Source organism: Bufo gargarizans, chromosome 8, assembly GCF_014858855.1.
Source record: "Bufo gargarizans isolate SCDJY-AF-19 chromosome 8, ASM1485885v1, whole genome shotgun sequence".
In the NCBI taxonomy this organism is placed as follows: domain Eukaryota; kingdom Metazoa; phylum Chordata; class Amphibia; order Anura; family Bufonidae; genus Bufo; species Bufo gargarizans.
Window position 1 is genome coordinate 200,798,480 of NC_058087.1, and position 13,143 is coordinate 200,811,622.

General features: G+C 45.9%; 1 pseudogene; it reads left to right on the forward strand.

The window, feature by feature from the left end:
• Nucleotides 1-13,143, forward strand: part of LOC122945575 — a 58,402-nt pseudogene that overhangs the window by 35,071 nt on the left and 10,188 nt on the right.

The window sequence follows — 13,143 nt, forward strand, 5'->3', positions numbered from 1 at the left end:
TCCATACCCCCTGAGCAAAGGGGACCTCAAAATGGTGACTTTGGGGTTTCATAAGCCGCAATCTTCCAGATTATAACAAACAAAGGCTTGGAATCTCTCGCTTTGCCTGTAATGAGTCTCATGTGTTAGTTTCACCCTTTAAGCTGCATTACTGAAATAAATGAACTTTGAACAATATTCACATTTTTGGAGTTTCACCTGTAGATGTCTACCTCTGAGTGACTGCAGGCTGGTATGCACAAAGTGAAACTCATAGTTACTGCTGATTGGTTCCTCTCACAGCCGGAACCTTACATTTTTGTACAAAGAGATAAGACCCTGCAGTGATGTTCCATTGTGTTAACTGATTCTTCTTCTGAGAACATCTGCTAAACACAACATCATCCATCAATTCCCTAAAGCCAACAGTTCTATCTAATGGGAATTTTCTAGTTGACAAGGCTGTTTCAACCAAAAGTCAAGTTTTGATCAAGTACCCCATTACACCCAATTATCCAACCAACATCACCCTCTTGAGAGTTATACAGGGTGGGCCATTTATATGGATACACCTTAATAAAATGGGAATGGTTGGTGATATTAACTTCCTGTTTGTGGCACATTAGTATATGTGAGGGGGGAAACTTTTCAAGATGGGTGGTGACCATGGTGGCCATTTTGAAGTCGACCATTTTGAATCCAACTTTTGTTTTTTCAATAGGAAGAGGGTCATGTGACACATCAAACTTATTGGGAATTTCTCAAGAAAAACAATGGTGTGCTTGGTTTTAACTTTATTCTTTCATGAGTTATTTACAAGTTTCTGACCACTTATAAAATGTGTTCAATGTGCTGCCCATTGTGTTGGATTGTCAATGCAACCCTGGTCTCCCACTCTTCACACACTGATAGCAACACCGCAGGAGAAATGCTAGCACAGGCTTCCAATATCCGTAGTTTCAGGTGCTGCGCATATTCTGTGAAGATACGAGATGTGCAGCACCTGAAACTACGGATACCGGAAGCCTGTCCTAGCATTTCTCCTGCGGTGTTGCTATCAGTGTGTGAAGAGTGGGAGAAGAGGGTTGCATTGACAATCCAACACAATGGGCAGCACATTGAACACATTTTATAAGTGGTCAGAAACTTGTAAACAACTCATGAAAGAATAAAGTTACGTTAAAACCAAGCACACCATTGTTTTTCTTGTGAAATTCCCAATAAGTTTGATGTGTCACATGACCCTCTTCCTATTGAAAAAACAAAAGTTGGATTCAAAATGGCCGCCATGGTCACCACCCATCTTGAAAAGTTTCCCCCCTTCACATATACTAATGTGCCACAAACAGGAAGTTAATATCACCAACCATTCCCATTTTATTAAGGTGTATCCATATAAATGGCCCACCCTGTACATTAAGTTTGCACATTGTTATTTAATGAATTCTGTATCTAGGTGAGGAGATGTGGTGCTCCTCTGATCATGGTTCTTGGTGGCCATTGGAGCACACAGTTTGGTGCCAACAGTGATGTAAGTCCTTGCAGTATTTTTTTGTATTTTCTGATGTTATCTGCATTCTTCTGAAGATCCAGATAAGAGAACTCGCTAAGTGCTTCCTTATAGAAAAACCGTTAGCAGCTTAGGCAATTTATGAGTTTACACACCCTATGTTATAAAGTAAAGGTTACAAGTCATAAAACCTACCGTATATAACGATGGGTCATAGAGAAGTGACTGACAGACGGCACAGAGCCAAGGGCCAATATGGAGATAAGACATCTGGTATCACTCATGTTCCTTTCGAATGGTAAGTTCCTCTTCATCATCTGTATGTTGAGCATCTCACCATCAGGACAGCTCTGAGCTTAGTCAAGTTCTTCTGAGACCAGTCTGGTATGGTCAGCCCACTTTATGGAATATTTAGAACCACTACTGCAGGATCTCTAGTATAAAGGTATCAATTAATGACAACACCATCCACCATCCTCCATCTAACAGAGTCTTAAAGACATTTCCTGTGAATACTTTCACATTTATTATTAAATAGTATTTTTGGTGAAGGTTCAAACACATGGAGGTCCTTCTGAATGTTGTTTAGCTGTTCTCATCTAGTTGTATATTCATTCATTCTGATTGCTAGAAAACTCTCAGATAAATGTTCTGTAGACAATTCTATGTTCAGAAATGTCTACCAGAGTGAAGATGACGAGGGATCATACAAACTCACTTTAGCCCTTTCAACATTTCTGTCCCAAACTCCACAATTTCACCCAGAAACCCACAAATCCATTGAATTACATCTTACAGGATTTCAAAGGGCACCATGTTGTAAATGATAAATTCATATAATTAAATGTCCATCCACTGAATGAAATGTTTAATGTATTTGTTTTTTATTTATTTTAGTTATATCCTCCCCCACCCCAAGAATACTGAATCCTGTCTGTGGCTCCCCGATGGTTTCCACCAGAATAGTTGGTGGCACAGATGCTTTGGAAGGAGAATGGCCATGGCAAGTGACCCTGATCTACAAAGGATATTTTATATGTGGAGGATCTTTTATCACAACGCAGTGGGTACTAAGTGCCTCACACTGTGTCAATGAGTAAGTCTACTAGTTTATGTGTGGATCTCTATACAGGACATTTTTAATATTAAGACACATAAAGACCTAAGCCAACATGTACATACATTACTTATCCTGTACTGATCCTGAGTTACATCCTGTATTATACTCCAGAGCTGCACTCACTATTCTGCTGGTGCAGTCACTGTGTACATACATTACTTATCCTGTACTGATCCTGAGTTACATTCTGTATTATACTCCAGAGCTGCACTCACTATTCTGCTGGTGCAGTCACTGTGTACATACATTACTTATCCTGCACTGATCCTCAGTTACATCCTGTATTATACTCCAGAGCTGCACTCACTATTCTGCTGGTGCAGTCACTGTGTACATACATTACTTATCCTGTACTGATCCTGAGTTACATCCTGTATTATACTCCAGAGCTGCACTCACTATTCTGATGGTGCAGTCACTGTGTACATACATTACTTATCCTGTACTGATCCTGAGTTACATCCTGTATTATACTCCAGAGCTGCACTCACTATTCTGCTGGTGCAGTCACTGTGTACATACATTACTTATCCTGCACTGATCCTCAGTTACATCCTGTATTATACTCCAGAGCTGCACTCACTATTCTGCTGGTGCAGTCACTGTGTACATACATTACTTATCCTGTACTGATCCTGAGTTACATCCTGTATTATACTCCAGAGCTGCACTCACTATTCTGATGGTGCAGTCACTGTGTACATACATTACTTATCCTGTACTGATCCTGAGTTACATCCTGTATTATACTCCAGAGCTGCACTCACTATTCTGCTGGTGCAGTCACTGTGTACATACATTACTTATCCGGTACTGATCCTGAGTTACAACCTGTATTATACTCCAGAGCTGCACTCACTATTCTGCTGGTGCAGTCACTGTGTACATACATTACTTATCCTGTACTGATCCTGAGTTACATCCTGTATTATACTCCAGAGCTGCACTCACTATTCTGCTGGTGCAGTCACTGTGTATATATATTACTTATCCTGTACTGATCCTGAGTTACATCCTGTATTATACTCCAGAGCAGCACTCACTATTCTGATGGTGCAGTCACTGTGTACATACATTACTTATCCTGTACTGATCCTGAGTTACATCCTGTATTATACTCTAGAGCTGCACTCACTATTCTGCTGGTGCAGTCACTGTGTACATACATTAATTATCCTGTACTGATCCTGAGTTACATCCTGTATTATACCCCAGAGCTGCACTCACTATTCTGCTGGTGCAGTCACTGTGTACATACATTACTTATCCTGTACTGATCCTGAGTTACATCCTGTATTATACTCCAGAGCTGCACTCACTATTCTGCTGGTGCAGTCACTGTGTACATACATTACTTATCCTGTACTGATCCTGAGTTACATCCTGTATTATACCCCAGAGCTGCACTCACTATTCTGCTGGTGCAGTCACTGTGTACATACATTACTTATCCTGTACTGATCCTGAGTTACATCCTGTATTATACCCCAGAGCTGCACTCACTATTCTGCTGGTGCAGTCACTGTGTACATACATTACTTATCCTGTACTGATCCTGAGTTACATCCTGTATTATACTCCGGAGCTGCACTCATTATTCTGCTGGTGCAGTCACTGTGTACATACATTACTGATCCTGAGTTACATCCTGTATTATACTTCAGAGCTGCACTCACTATTCTGCTGGTGCAGTCACTGTGTACACACATTACTTATCCTGTACTGATCCTGAGTTACATCCTGTATTATACCCCAGAGCTGCACTCACTATTCTGCTGGTGCAGTCACTGTGTACATACATTACTTATCCTGTACTGATCCTGAGTTACATCCTGTATTATACTCCAGAGCTGCACTCACTATTCTGCTGGTGCAGTCACTGTGTACATACATTACTTATCCTGTACTGACCCTGAGTTACATCCTGTATTATACTCCAGAGCTGCACTCACTATTCTGCTGGTGCAGTCACTGTGTAGATACATTACTTATCCTGTACTGATCCCCTGAGTTACATTCTGTATTATACTCCAGAGCTGCACTCACTATTCTGCTGGTGCAGTCACTGTGCACATACATTACTTATCCTGTACTGATCCTGAGTTACATTCTGTATTATACTCCAGAGCTGCACTCACTGTTCTGCAGGGTTAGGATTAGGGTTGGATCCCAACCAGTCTATTAGACAGAAGGTGTATTTCCATTAGTCTCTGGTGGTATAAACCTCTGTATATGTGATGAATCCTTCAGGTTTTCTGTCAGTCTCTTTCCCTCCTCAGGGATCCTCTCCCAGGGAATTACTTGCTGATGTTCGGTGCCTACAAGCTCCAGGTCTTCAATCCCAATGTAATCGCTCGCTCTGTGCAGGAGATTATCACTCACCCCCAGTACACCGGTGAGGTGGCCAGCAGAAGGGACATCGCTTTGCTGAAGCTCTCTAGTCCCGTCACATACACCAACTAAATCCTGCCCATCTGCCTGCCCTCAGCCTCCGTCACCTTCCCCTGTGGCATGGAATGCTGGGTAACCGGCTGGGGAGACATACGTTATAATGGTAGGTGACAGTCTTAACCCTTTCCACCATCACCATGTCATATCCCCAGTCCCCTTGTACCATGGATACTGGTAAGGTGGAACACAAAATTACAAACTGAAGTGCGTTTATTATAACTCGCTATATAACCAATAACAGTCAAGCTTTTAATGTCCGAGAGACAAAGACGTTATATTCTAAGTTGCTTCTTCTGGAGGCTTGCTCCAATTGAGGATGGAGCAGTCAGAAGACCTACAAGTAGAGTTGAGCGAACACCTGGATGTTCGGGTTCGAGAAGTTCGGCCGAACATCCCGGAAATGTTCGGGTTCGGGATCCGAACCCGATCCGAACTTCGTCCCGAACCCGAACCCCATTGAAGTCAATGGGGACCCGAACTTTTCGGCACTAAAAAGGCTGTAAAACAGCCCAGGAAAGAGCTAGAGGGCTGCAAAAGGCAGCAACATGTAGGTAAATCCCCTGCAAACAAATGTGGATAGGGAAATGAATTAAAATAAAAATTAAATAAATAAAAATTAACCAAAATCAATTGGAGAGAGGTTCCATAGCAGAGAATCTGGCTTCCCGTCACCCACCACTGGAACAGTCCATTCTCAGATATTTAGGCCCCGGCACCCAGGCAGAGGAGAGAGGTCCCGTAACAGAGAATCTGTCTTCATGTCAGCAGAGAATTAGTCTGCATGTCATAGCAGAGAATGAGGCTTCACGTCAGCCACCACTGCAACAGTCCATTGGCATATATTTAGGCCCAGCACCCAGGCAGAGGAGAGAGGTCCCGTAACAGACAATCTGGCTTCATGACAGCAGAGAATCAGTCTGCATGTCATAGCAGAGAATGAGGCTTCACGTCACCCACCACTGCAACAGTCCATTGTCATAAATTTAGGCCCAGCACTAGTGTTGAGCGGCATGTCCCATATTCGAATTCGCGAAATTTTGTGAATATTCGAAAGAATATTCGTAAAATATTCGCAATTATTCAAATTCGTTATTATTTCGCATATGCGATAATTCGAATTTTCGCATCGCATAATACATATGCTATGCAAAATTCACATGTGCGCTAATGAAATCGCCTTACGAAGATTCGCAACTCAATTCAATCACTAATGTATGAATGCAATGCCCTTTGCCTCTGTTCTGGGACAAGTGTAGATATTCGCATGTGCGCTAATAAAATCGCCTTACGAAGATTCGCACCTCAATCACTTTCTAGGGAATGTGAGACTTTTGGGAATCAATCGAGATACAGTGGGGGGTGATGACAGTAGTTGACAGAGTACAGATCAATGTAATCTGTAAGGTGGAAAGTAAAATAAAAAATACGAATATTCGTAAATCGAATTTTACGAAGTTCTACGTATTCGCGAATATGGTGCTATACTATATGAATGCACAGGCCTTTGCCTCTCTGTTCTGGGGACAAGTGTAGATATTTGCATTTGCGTTAATAAAATCGCCTTACGAAGATTCGCAGCTCAATTCAATCACTAATGTATGAATGCAAAGCCCTTTGCCTCTGTTCTGGGACAAGTGTAGATATTCGCATGTGCGCTAATAAAATCGCCTTACGAAGATTCGCAACTCAATTCACTAATGTATGAATGCAAAGCCCTTTGCCTCTGTTCTGGGACGTGCCGATATTCGCATGTGCGCTAATAAAATCGCCTTACGAAGATTCGCGCCTCAATCACTTTCTAGGCAATGTGAGTAAGATCTGAGCTGTTGGACCTTTGGGAAACAATCAATTATATGTGTACTGTAATTTTGTGGGGGGGGGGAAAAAAACAAAAAACGAATATTCGTTTTTACGAATATATAGCACTATATTCGAAATATTCGCGAAATCGCGAAGTTGCGATATTCGCGAAAAAAATTTGCTTTTCGAATATTCGCGCTCAACACTACCCAGCACCCAGGCAGAGGAGAGAGGTCCCGTAACAGACAATCTGGCTTCATGTCAGCAGAGAATCAGTCTGCATGTCATAGCAGAGAATGAGGCTTCACGTCAGCCACCACTGCAACAGTCCATTGGCATATATTTAGGCCCAGCACCCAGGCAGAGGAGGGAGGTCCCGTAACAGAGAATCTGTCTTCATGTCAGCAGAGAATTAGTCTGCATGTCATAGCAGAGAATGAGGCTTCACGTCAGCCACCACTGCAACAGTCCATTGGCATATATTTAGGCCCAGCACACACACAGGCAGAGGAGAGAGGTCCCGTAACAGAGAATCTGGCTTCATGTCAGCAGAGAATCAGTCTGCATGTCATAGCAGAGAATGAGGCTTCACGTCAGCCACCACTGCAACAGTCCATTGGCATATATTTAGGCCCAGCACACACACAGGCAGAGGAGAGAGGTCCCGTAACAGAGGATCTGGCTTCATGTCAGCAGAGAATCAGTCTGCATGTCATAGCAGAGAATCAGGCTTCACGTCAGCCACCACTGCAACAGTCCATTGTCATAAATTTAGGCCCAGCACCCAGGCAGAGGAGAGAGGTCCCGTAACAGAGAATCTGGCTTCATGTCAGCAGAGAATCAGTCTTCATATCATAGCAGAGAATCAGGCTTCACGTCACCCACCACTGTAAGAGTCAATTTTCATAAATTTAGGCCCAGAACCCAGGCAGAGGAGAAAGGTCCCGTAACAGACAATCTGGCTTCATGTCAGCAGAGAATCAGTCTTCATATCATAGCAGAGAATCAGGCTTCACGTCACCCACCACTGCAACAGTCCATTGGCATATATTTAGGCCTAGCACACAGGCAGAGCAGAGAGGTCCCGTAACAGACAATCTGGCTTCATGACAGCAGAGAATCAGTCTGCATGTCATAGCAGAGAATCAGGCTTCACGTCAGCCACCACTGCAACAGTCCATTGTCATAAATTTAGGCCCAGCACCCAGGCAGAGGAGAGAGGTCCCGTAACAGAGGATCTGGCTTCATGTCAGCAGAGAATCAGTCTGCATGTCATAGCAGAGAATGAGGCTTCACGTCAGCCACCACTGCAACAGTCCATTGTCATAAATTTAGGCCCAGCACCCAGGCAGAGGAGAGAGGTCCCGTAAAAGAGGATCTGGCTTCATGTCAGCAGAGAATCAGTCTGCATGTCATAGCAGAGAATGAGGCTTCACGTCAGCCACCACTGCAACAGTCCATTGTCATAAATTTAGGCCCAGCACACACACAGGCAGAGGAGAGAGGTCCCGTAACAGACAATCTGGCTTCATGTCAGCAGAGAATTAGTCTGCATGTCATAGCAGAGAATGAGGCTTCACGTCAGCCACCACTGCAACAGTCCATTGGCATATATTTAGGCCTAGCACACAGGCAGAGCAGAGAGGTCCCGTAACAGACAATCTGGCTTCATGACAGCAGAGAATCAGTCTGCATGTAATAGCAGAGAATGAGGCTTCACGTCACCCACCACTGCAACAGTCCATTGGCATATATTTAGGCCTAGCACCCAGACAGAGGAGGGAGGTCCCGTAACAGAGAATCTGTCTTCATGTCAGCAGAGAATTAGTCTGCATGTCATAGCAGAGAATGAGGCTTCACGTCAGCCACCACTGCAACAGTCCATTGGCATATATTTAGGCCCAGCACACAGGCAGAGCAGAGAGGTCCCGTAACAGAGAATCTGTCTTCATGTCAGCAGAGAATCAGTCTGCATGTCATAGCAGAGAATGAGGCTTCACGTCAGCCACCACTGCAACAGTCCATTGGCATATATTTAGGCCCAGCACACAGGCAGAGCAGAGAGGTCCCGTAACAGACAATCTGGCTTCATGTCAGCAGAGAATCAGTCTGCATGTCATAGCAGAGAATCAGGCTTCACGTCAGCCACCACTGCAACAGTCCATTGGCATATATTTAGGCCTAGCACACAGGCAGAGGAGAGAGGTCCCGTAACAGACAATCTGGCTTCATGTCAGCAGAGAATTAGTCTGCATGTCATAGCAGAGAATCAGGCTTCATGTCAGCCACCACTGCAACAGTCCATTGGCATATATTTAGGCCTAGCACACAGGCAGAGGAGAGGTTCATTGAACTTTGGGTAGCCTCGCAATATAATGGTAAAATGAAAATAAAAATAGGATTGAATGAGGAAGTGCCCTGGAGTCCAATAATATATGGTTATGGGGAGGTAGTTAATGTCTAATCTGGACAAGGGACGGACAGGTCCTGTGGGATCCATGCCTGGTTCATTTTTATGAACGTCAGCTTGTCCACATTGGCTGTAGACAGGCGGCTGCGTTTGTCTGTAATGACGCCCCCTGCCGTGCTGAATACACGTTCAGACAAAACGCTGGCTGCCGGGCAGGCCAGCACCTCCAAGGCATAAAAGGCTAGCTCTGGCCACGTGGACAATTTAGAGACCCAGAAGTTGACCTTCGAAGAGACTGGCCTGAAAGTGCTAAAAATGACCCCTCTTCCTCCTCCTCCTCCTCCTCCTCCTCCTGGGCCACCTCCTCTTCCATCATCGCCCTAAGTGTTTTCTCAAGGAGACATAGAAGTGGTATTGTAACGCTGATAACGGTGTCATCGCCACTGGCCATGTTGGTGGAGTACTCGAAACAGCGCAACAGGGCACACAGGTCTCGCATGGAGGCCCAGTCATTGGTGGTGAAGTGGTGCTGTTCTGTAGTGCGACTGACCCGTGCGTGCTGCAGCTGAAACTCCACTATGGCCTGCTGCTGCTCGCACAGTCTGTCCAGCATGTGCAAGGTGGAGTTCCACCTGGTGGGCACGTCGCATATGAGGCGGTGAGCGGGAAGGCCGAAGTTACGCTGTAGCGCAGACAGGCGAGCAGCAGCAGGATGTGAACGCCGGAAGCGCGAACAGACGGCCCGCACTTTATGCAGCAGCTCTGACATGTCGGGGTAGTTGTGTATGAACTTCTGCACCACCAAATTCAGCACATGCGCCAAGCAAGGGATGTGCGTCAAATTGGCTAGTCCCAGAGCTGCAACGAGATTTCGCCCATTATCACACACCACCAGGCCGGGCTTGAGGCTCACCGGCAGCAACCACTCGTCGGTCTGTTGTTCTATACCCCGCCACAACTCCTGTGCGGTGTGGGGCCTGTCCCCCAAACATATGAGTTTCAGAATGGCCTGCTGACGTTTACCCCGGGCTGTGCTGAAGTTGGTGGTGAAGGTGTGTGGCTGACTGGATGAGCAGGTGGAAGAAGAGGAGGAGGAAGCCGAGAAGGAGGAGGTGGCAACAGGAGGCAAAGAATGTTGCCCTGCGATCCTTGGCGGCGGAAGGACGTGCGCCAAACAGCTCTCCGCCTGGGGCCCAGCTGCCACTACATTTACCCAGTGTGCAGTTAGGGAGATATAGCGTCCCTGGCCGTGCTTACTGGTCCACGTATCTGTGGTTAGGTGGACCTTGCCACAGATGGCGTTGCGCAGTGCACACTTGATTTTATCGGATACTTGGTTGTGCAGGGAAGGCACGGCTCTCTTGGAGAAGTAGTGCCGGCTGGGAACAACATACTGTGGGACAGCAAGCGACATGAGCTGTTTGAAGCTGTCTGTGTCCACCAGCCTAAATGACAGCATTTCATAGGCCAGTAGTTTAGAAATGCTGGCATTCAGGGCCAGGGATCGAGGGTGGCTAGGTGGGAATTTACGCTTTCTATCAAATGTTTGTGAGATGGAGAGCTGAACGCTGGCGTGTGACATGGTTGAGACGCTTGGTGACGGAGGTGGTGGTGGTGGTGTTGGTGGTACATCCCCTGTTTGCTGGGCGGCAGGTGCCAACGTTCCTCCAGAGGCGGAGGAAGAGGCCGAGGCGGCAGCAGCAGAATAGGCCGAGGCGGCAGCAGCAGAAGAGGTAGCAGGGGGAGCCTGAGTGACTTCCTTGGTTTTAAGGTGTTTACTCCACTGCAGTTCATGCTTTGCATGCAGGTGCCTGGTCATGCAGGTTGTGCTCAGGTTCAGAACGTTAATGCCTCGCTTCAGGCTCTGATGGCACAGCGTGCAAACCACTCGGGTCTTGTCGTCAGCACATTGTTTGAAGAAGTGCCATGCCAGGGAACTCCTTGAAGCTGCCTTTGGGGTGCTCGGTCCCAGGTGGCGGCGGTCAGTAGCAGGCGGAGTCTCTTGGCGGCGGGTGTTCTGCTTTTGCCCACTGCTCCCTCTTTTGCTACGCTGTTGGCTCGGTCTCACCACTGCCTCTTCCTCCGAACTGTGAAAGTCAGTGGCACGACCTTCATTCCATGTGGGGTCTAGGACCTCATCGTCCCCTGCATCGTCTTCCACCCAGTCTTGATCCCTGACCTCCTGTTCAGTCTGCACACTGCAGAAAGACGCAGCAGTTGGCACCTGTGTTTCGTCATCATCAGAGACATGCTGAGGTGGTATTCCCATGTCCTCATCATCAGGAAACATAAGTGGTTGTGCGTCAGTGCATTCTATGTCTTCCACCGCTGGGGAAGGGCTAGGTGGATGCCCTTGGGAAACCCTGCCAGCGGAGTCTTCAAACAGCATAAGAGACTGCTGCATAACTTGAGGCTGAGACAGTTTCCCTGGTATGCATGGGGGTGATGTGACAGACTGATGGGGTTGGTTTTCAGGCGCCATCTGTGCGCTTTCTGCAGAAGACTGGGTGGGAGATAATGTGAACGTGCTGGATCCACTGTCGGCCACCCAATTGACTAATGCCTGTACCTGCTCAGGCCTTACCATCCTTAGAACGGCATTGGGCCCCACCATATATCGCTGTAAATTCTGGCGGCTACTGGGACCTGAGGTAGTTGGTACACTAGGACGTGTGGATGTGGCAGAACGGCCACGTCCTCTCCCAGCACCAGAGGGTCCACTAACACCACCACGACCATGTCCACGTCCGCGTCCCTTACTAGATGTTTTTCTCATTGTTATGGTTCACCACAACAACAAATATATTATTTGGCCCAATGTATTGTATTCAAATTCAGCGGGATATAAATTTGAGGCCTAGTATTTAGGCGCTGGGTGACCGGTATGGATTTAGTGCCAGAATTAGACTTGGAAATACACAGTAGCGGGTGTGTGTGAAGTTATTCTGAATGACCCTGTGTGCACCTTGAATATTATATACCCTTTTAGGGATAGATTTCAAATAGCTCTGATATAGCAGAAACCACTAAATTATGAAATTGCTAAATTGGGAATTGTATTTCAACCCAGAACAAGAAATGTGCTTGAACGGACACTAAATAACTCGCCCAGCTACAGCACTAAGGACAGATTTAGCGGGATATAAATTTGAGGCCTAGTATTTAGGCGCTGGGTGACAGGTATGGGTTTAGTGCCAGAATTAGACTTGGAAATACACAGTAGCGGGTGTGTGTGAAGTTATTCTGAATGACCCAATGTGCACCTTGAATATTATATACCCTTTTAGGGATAGATTTCAAATAGCTCTGATATAGCAGAAACCACTAAATTATGAAATTGCTAAATTGGGAATTGTATTTCAACCCAGAACAAGAAATGTGCTTGAACGGACACTAAATAACTCGCCCAGCTACAGCACTAGGGACAGATTTAGCTGGATATAAATTTGAGGCCTAGTATTTAGGCGCTGGGTGACCGGTATGGATTTAGTGACAGAATTAGACTGGGATATGGCCAAAAAATAAACAGACTATTGCTGGTTAAATGCACTTGGTGTGACAGCTTCACCCTGATGTAGGCTTTAGCCAAAAAACAACCACACCATTGAGGGTTAAATGCACTTGGTGACAGGCGCAGCTTGCCCCTGATTTAGTATATGGCCAAAAAATGAACAGACTATTGCTGGTTAAATGCACTTGGTGTGACAGCTTCACCCTGATGTAGGCTTTAGCCAAAAAACAACCACACCATTGAGGGTTAAATGCACTTGGTGACAGGCGCAGCTTGCCCCTGATTTTGTATATGGCCAAAAAATAAACAGACTATTGCTGGTTAAATGCACTTGGTGTGACAGCTTCACCCTGATGTAGGCT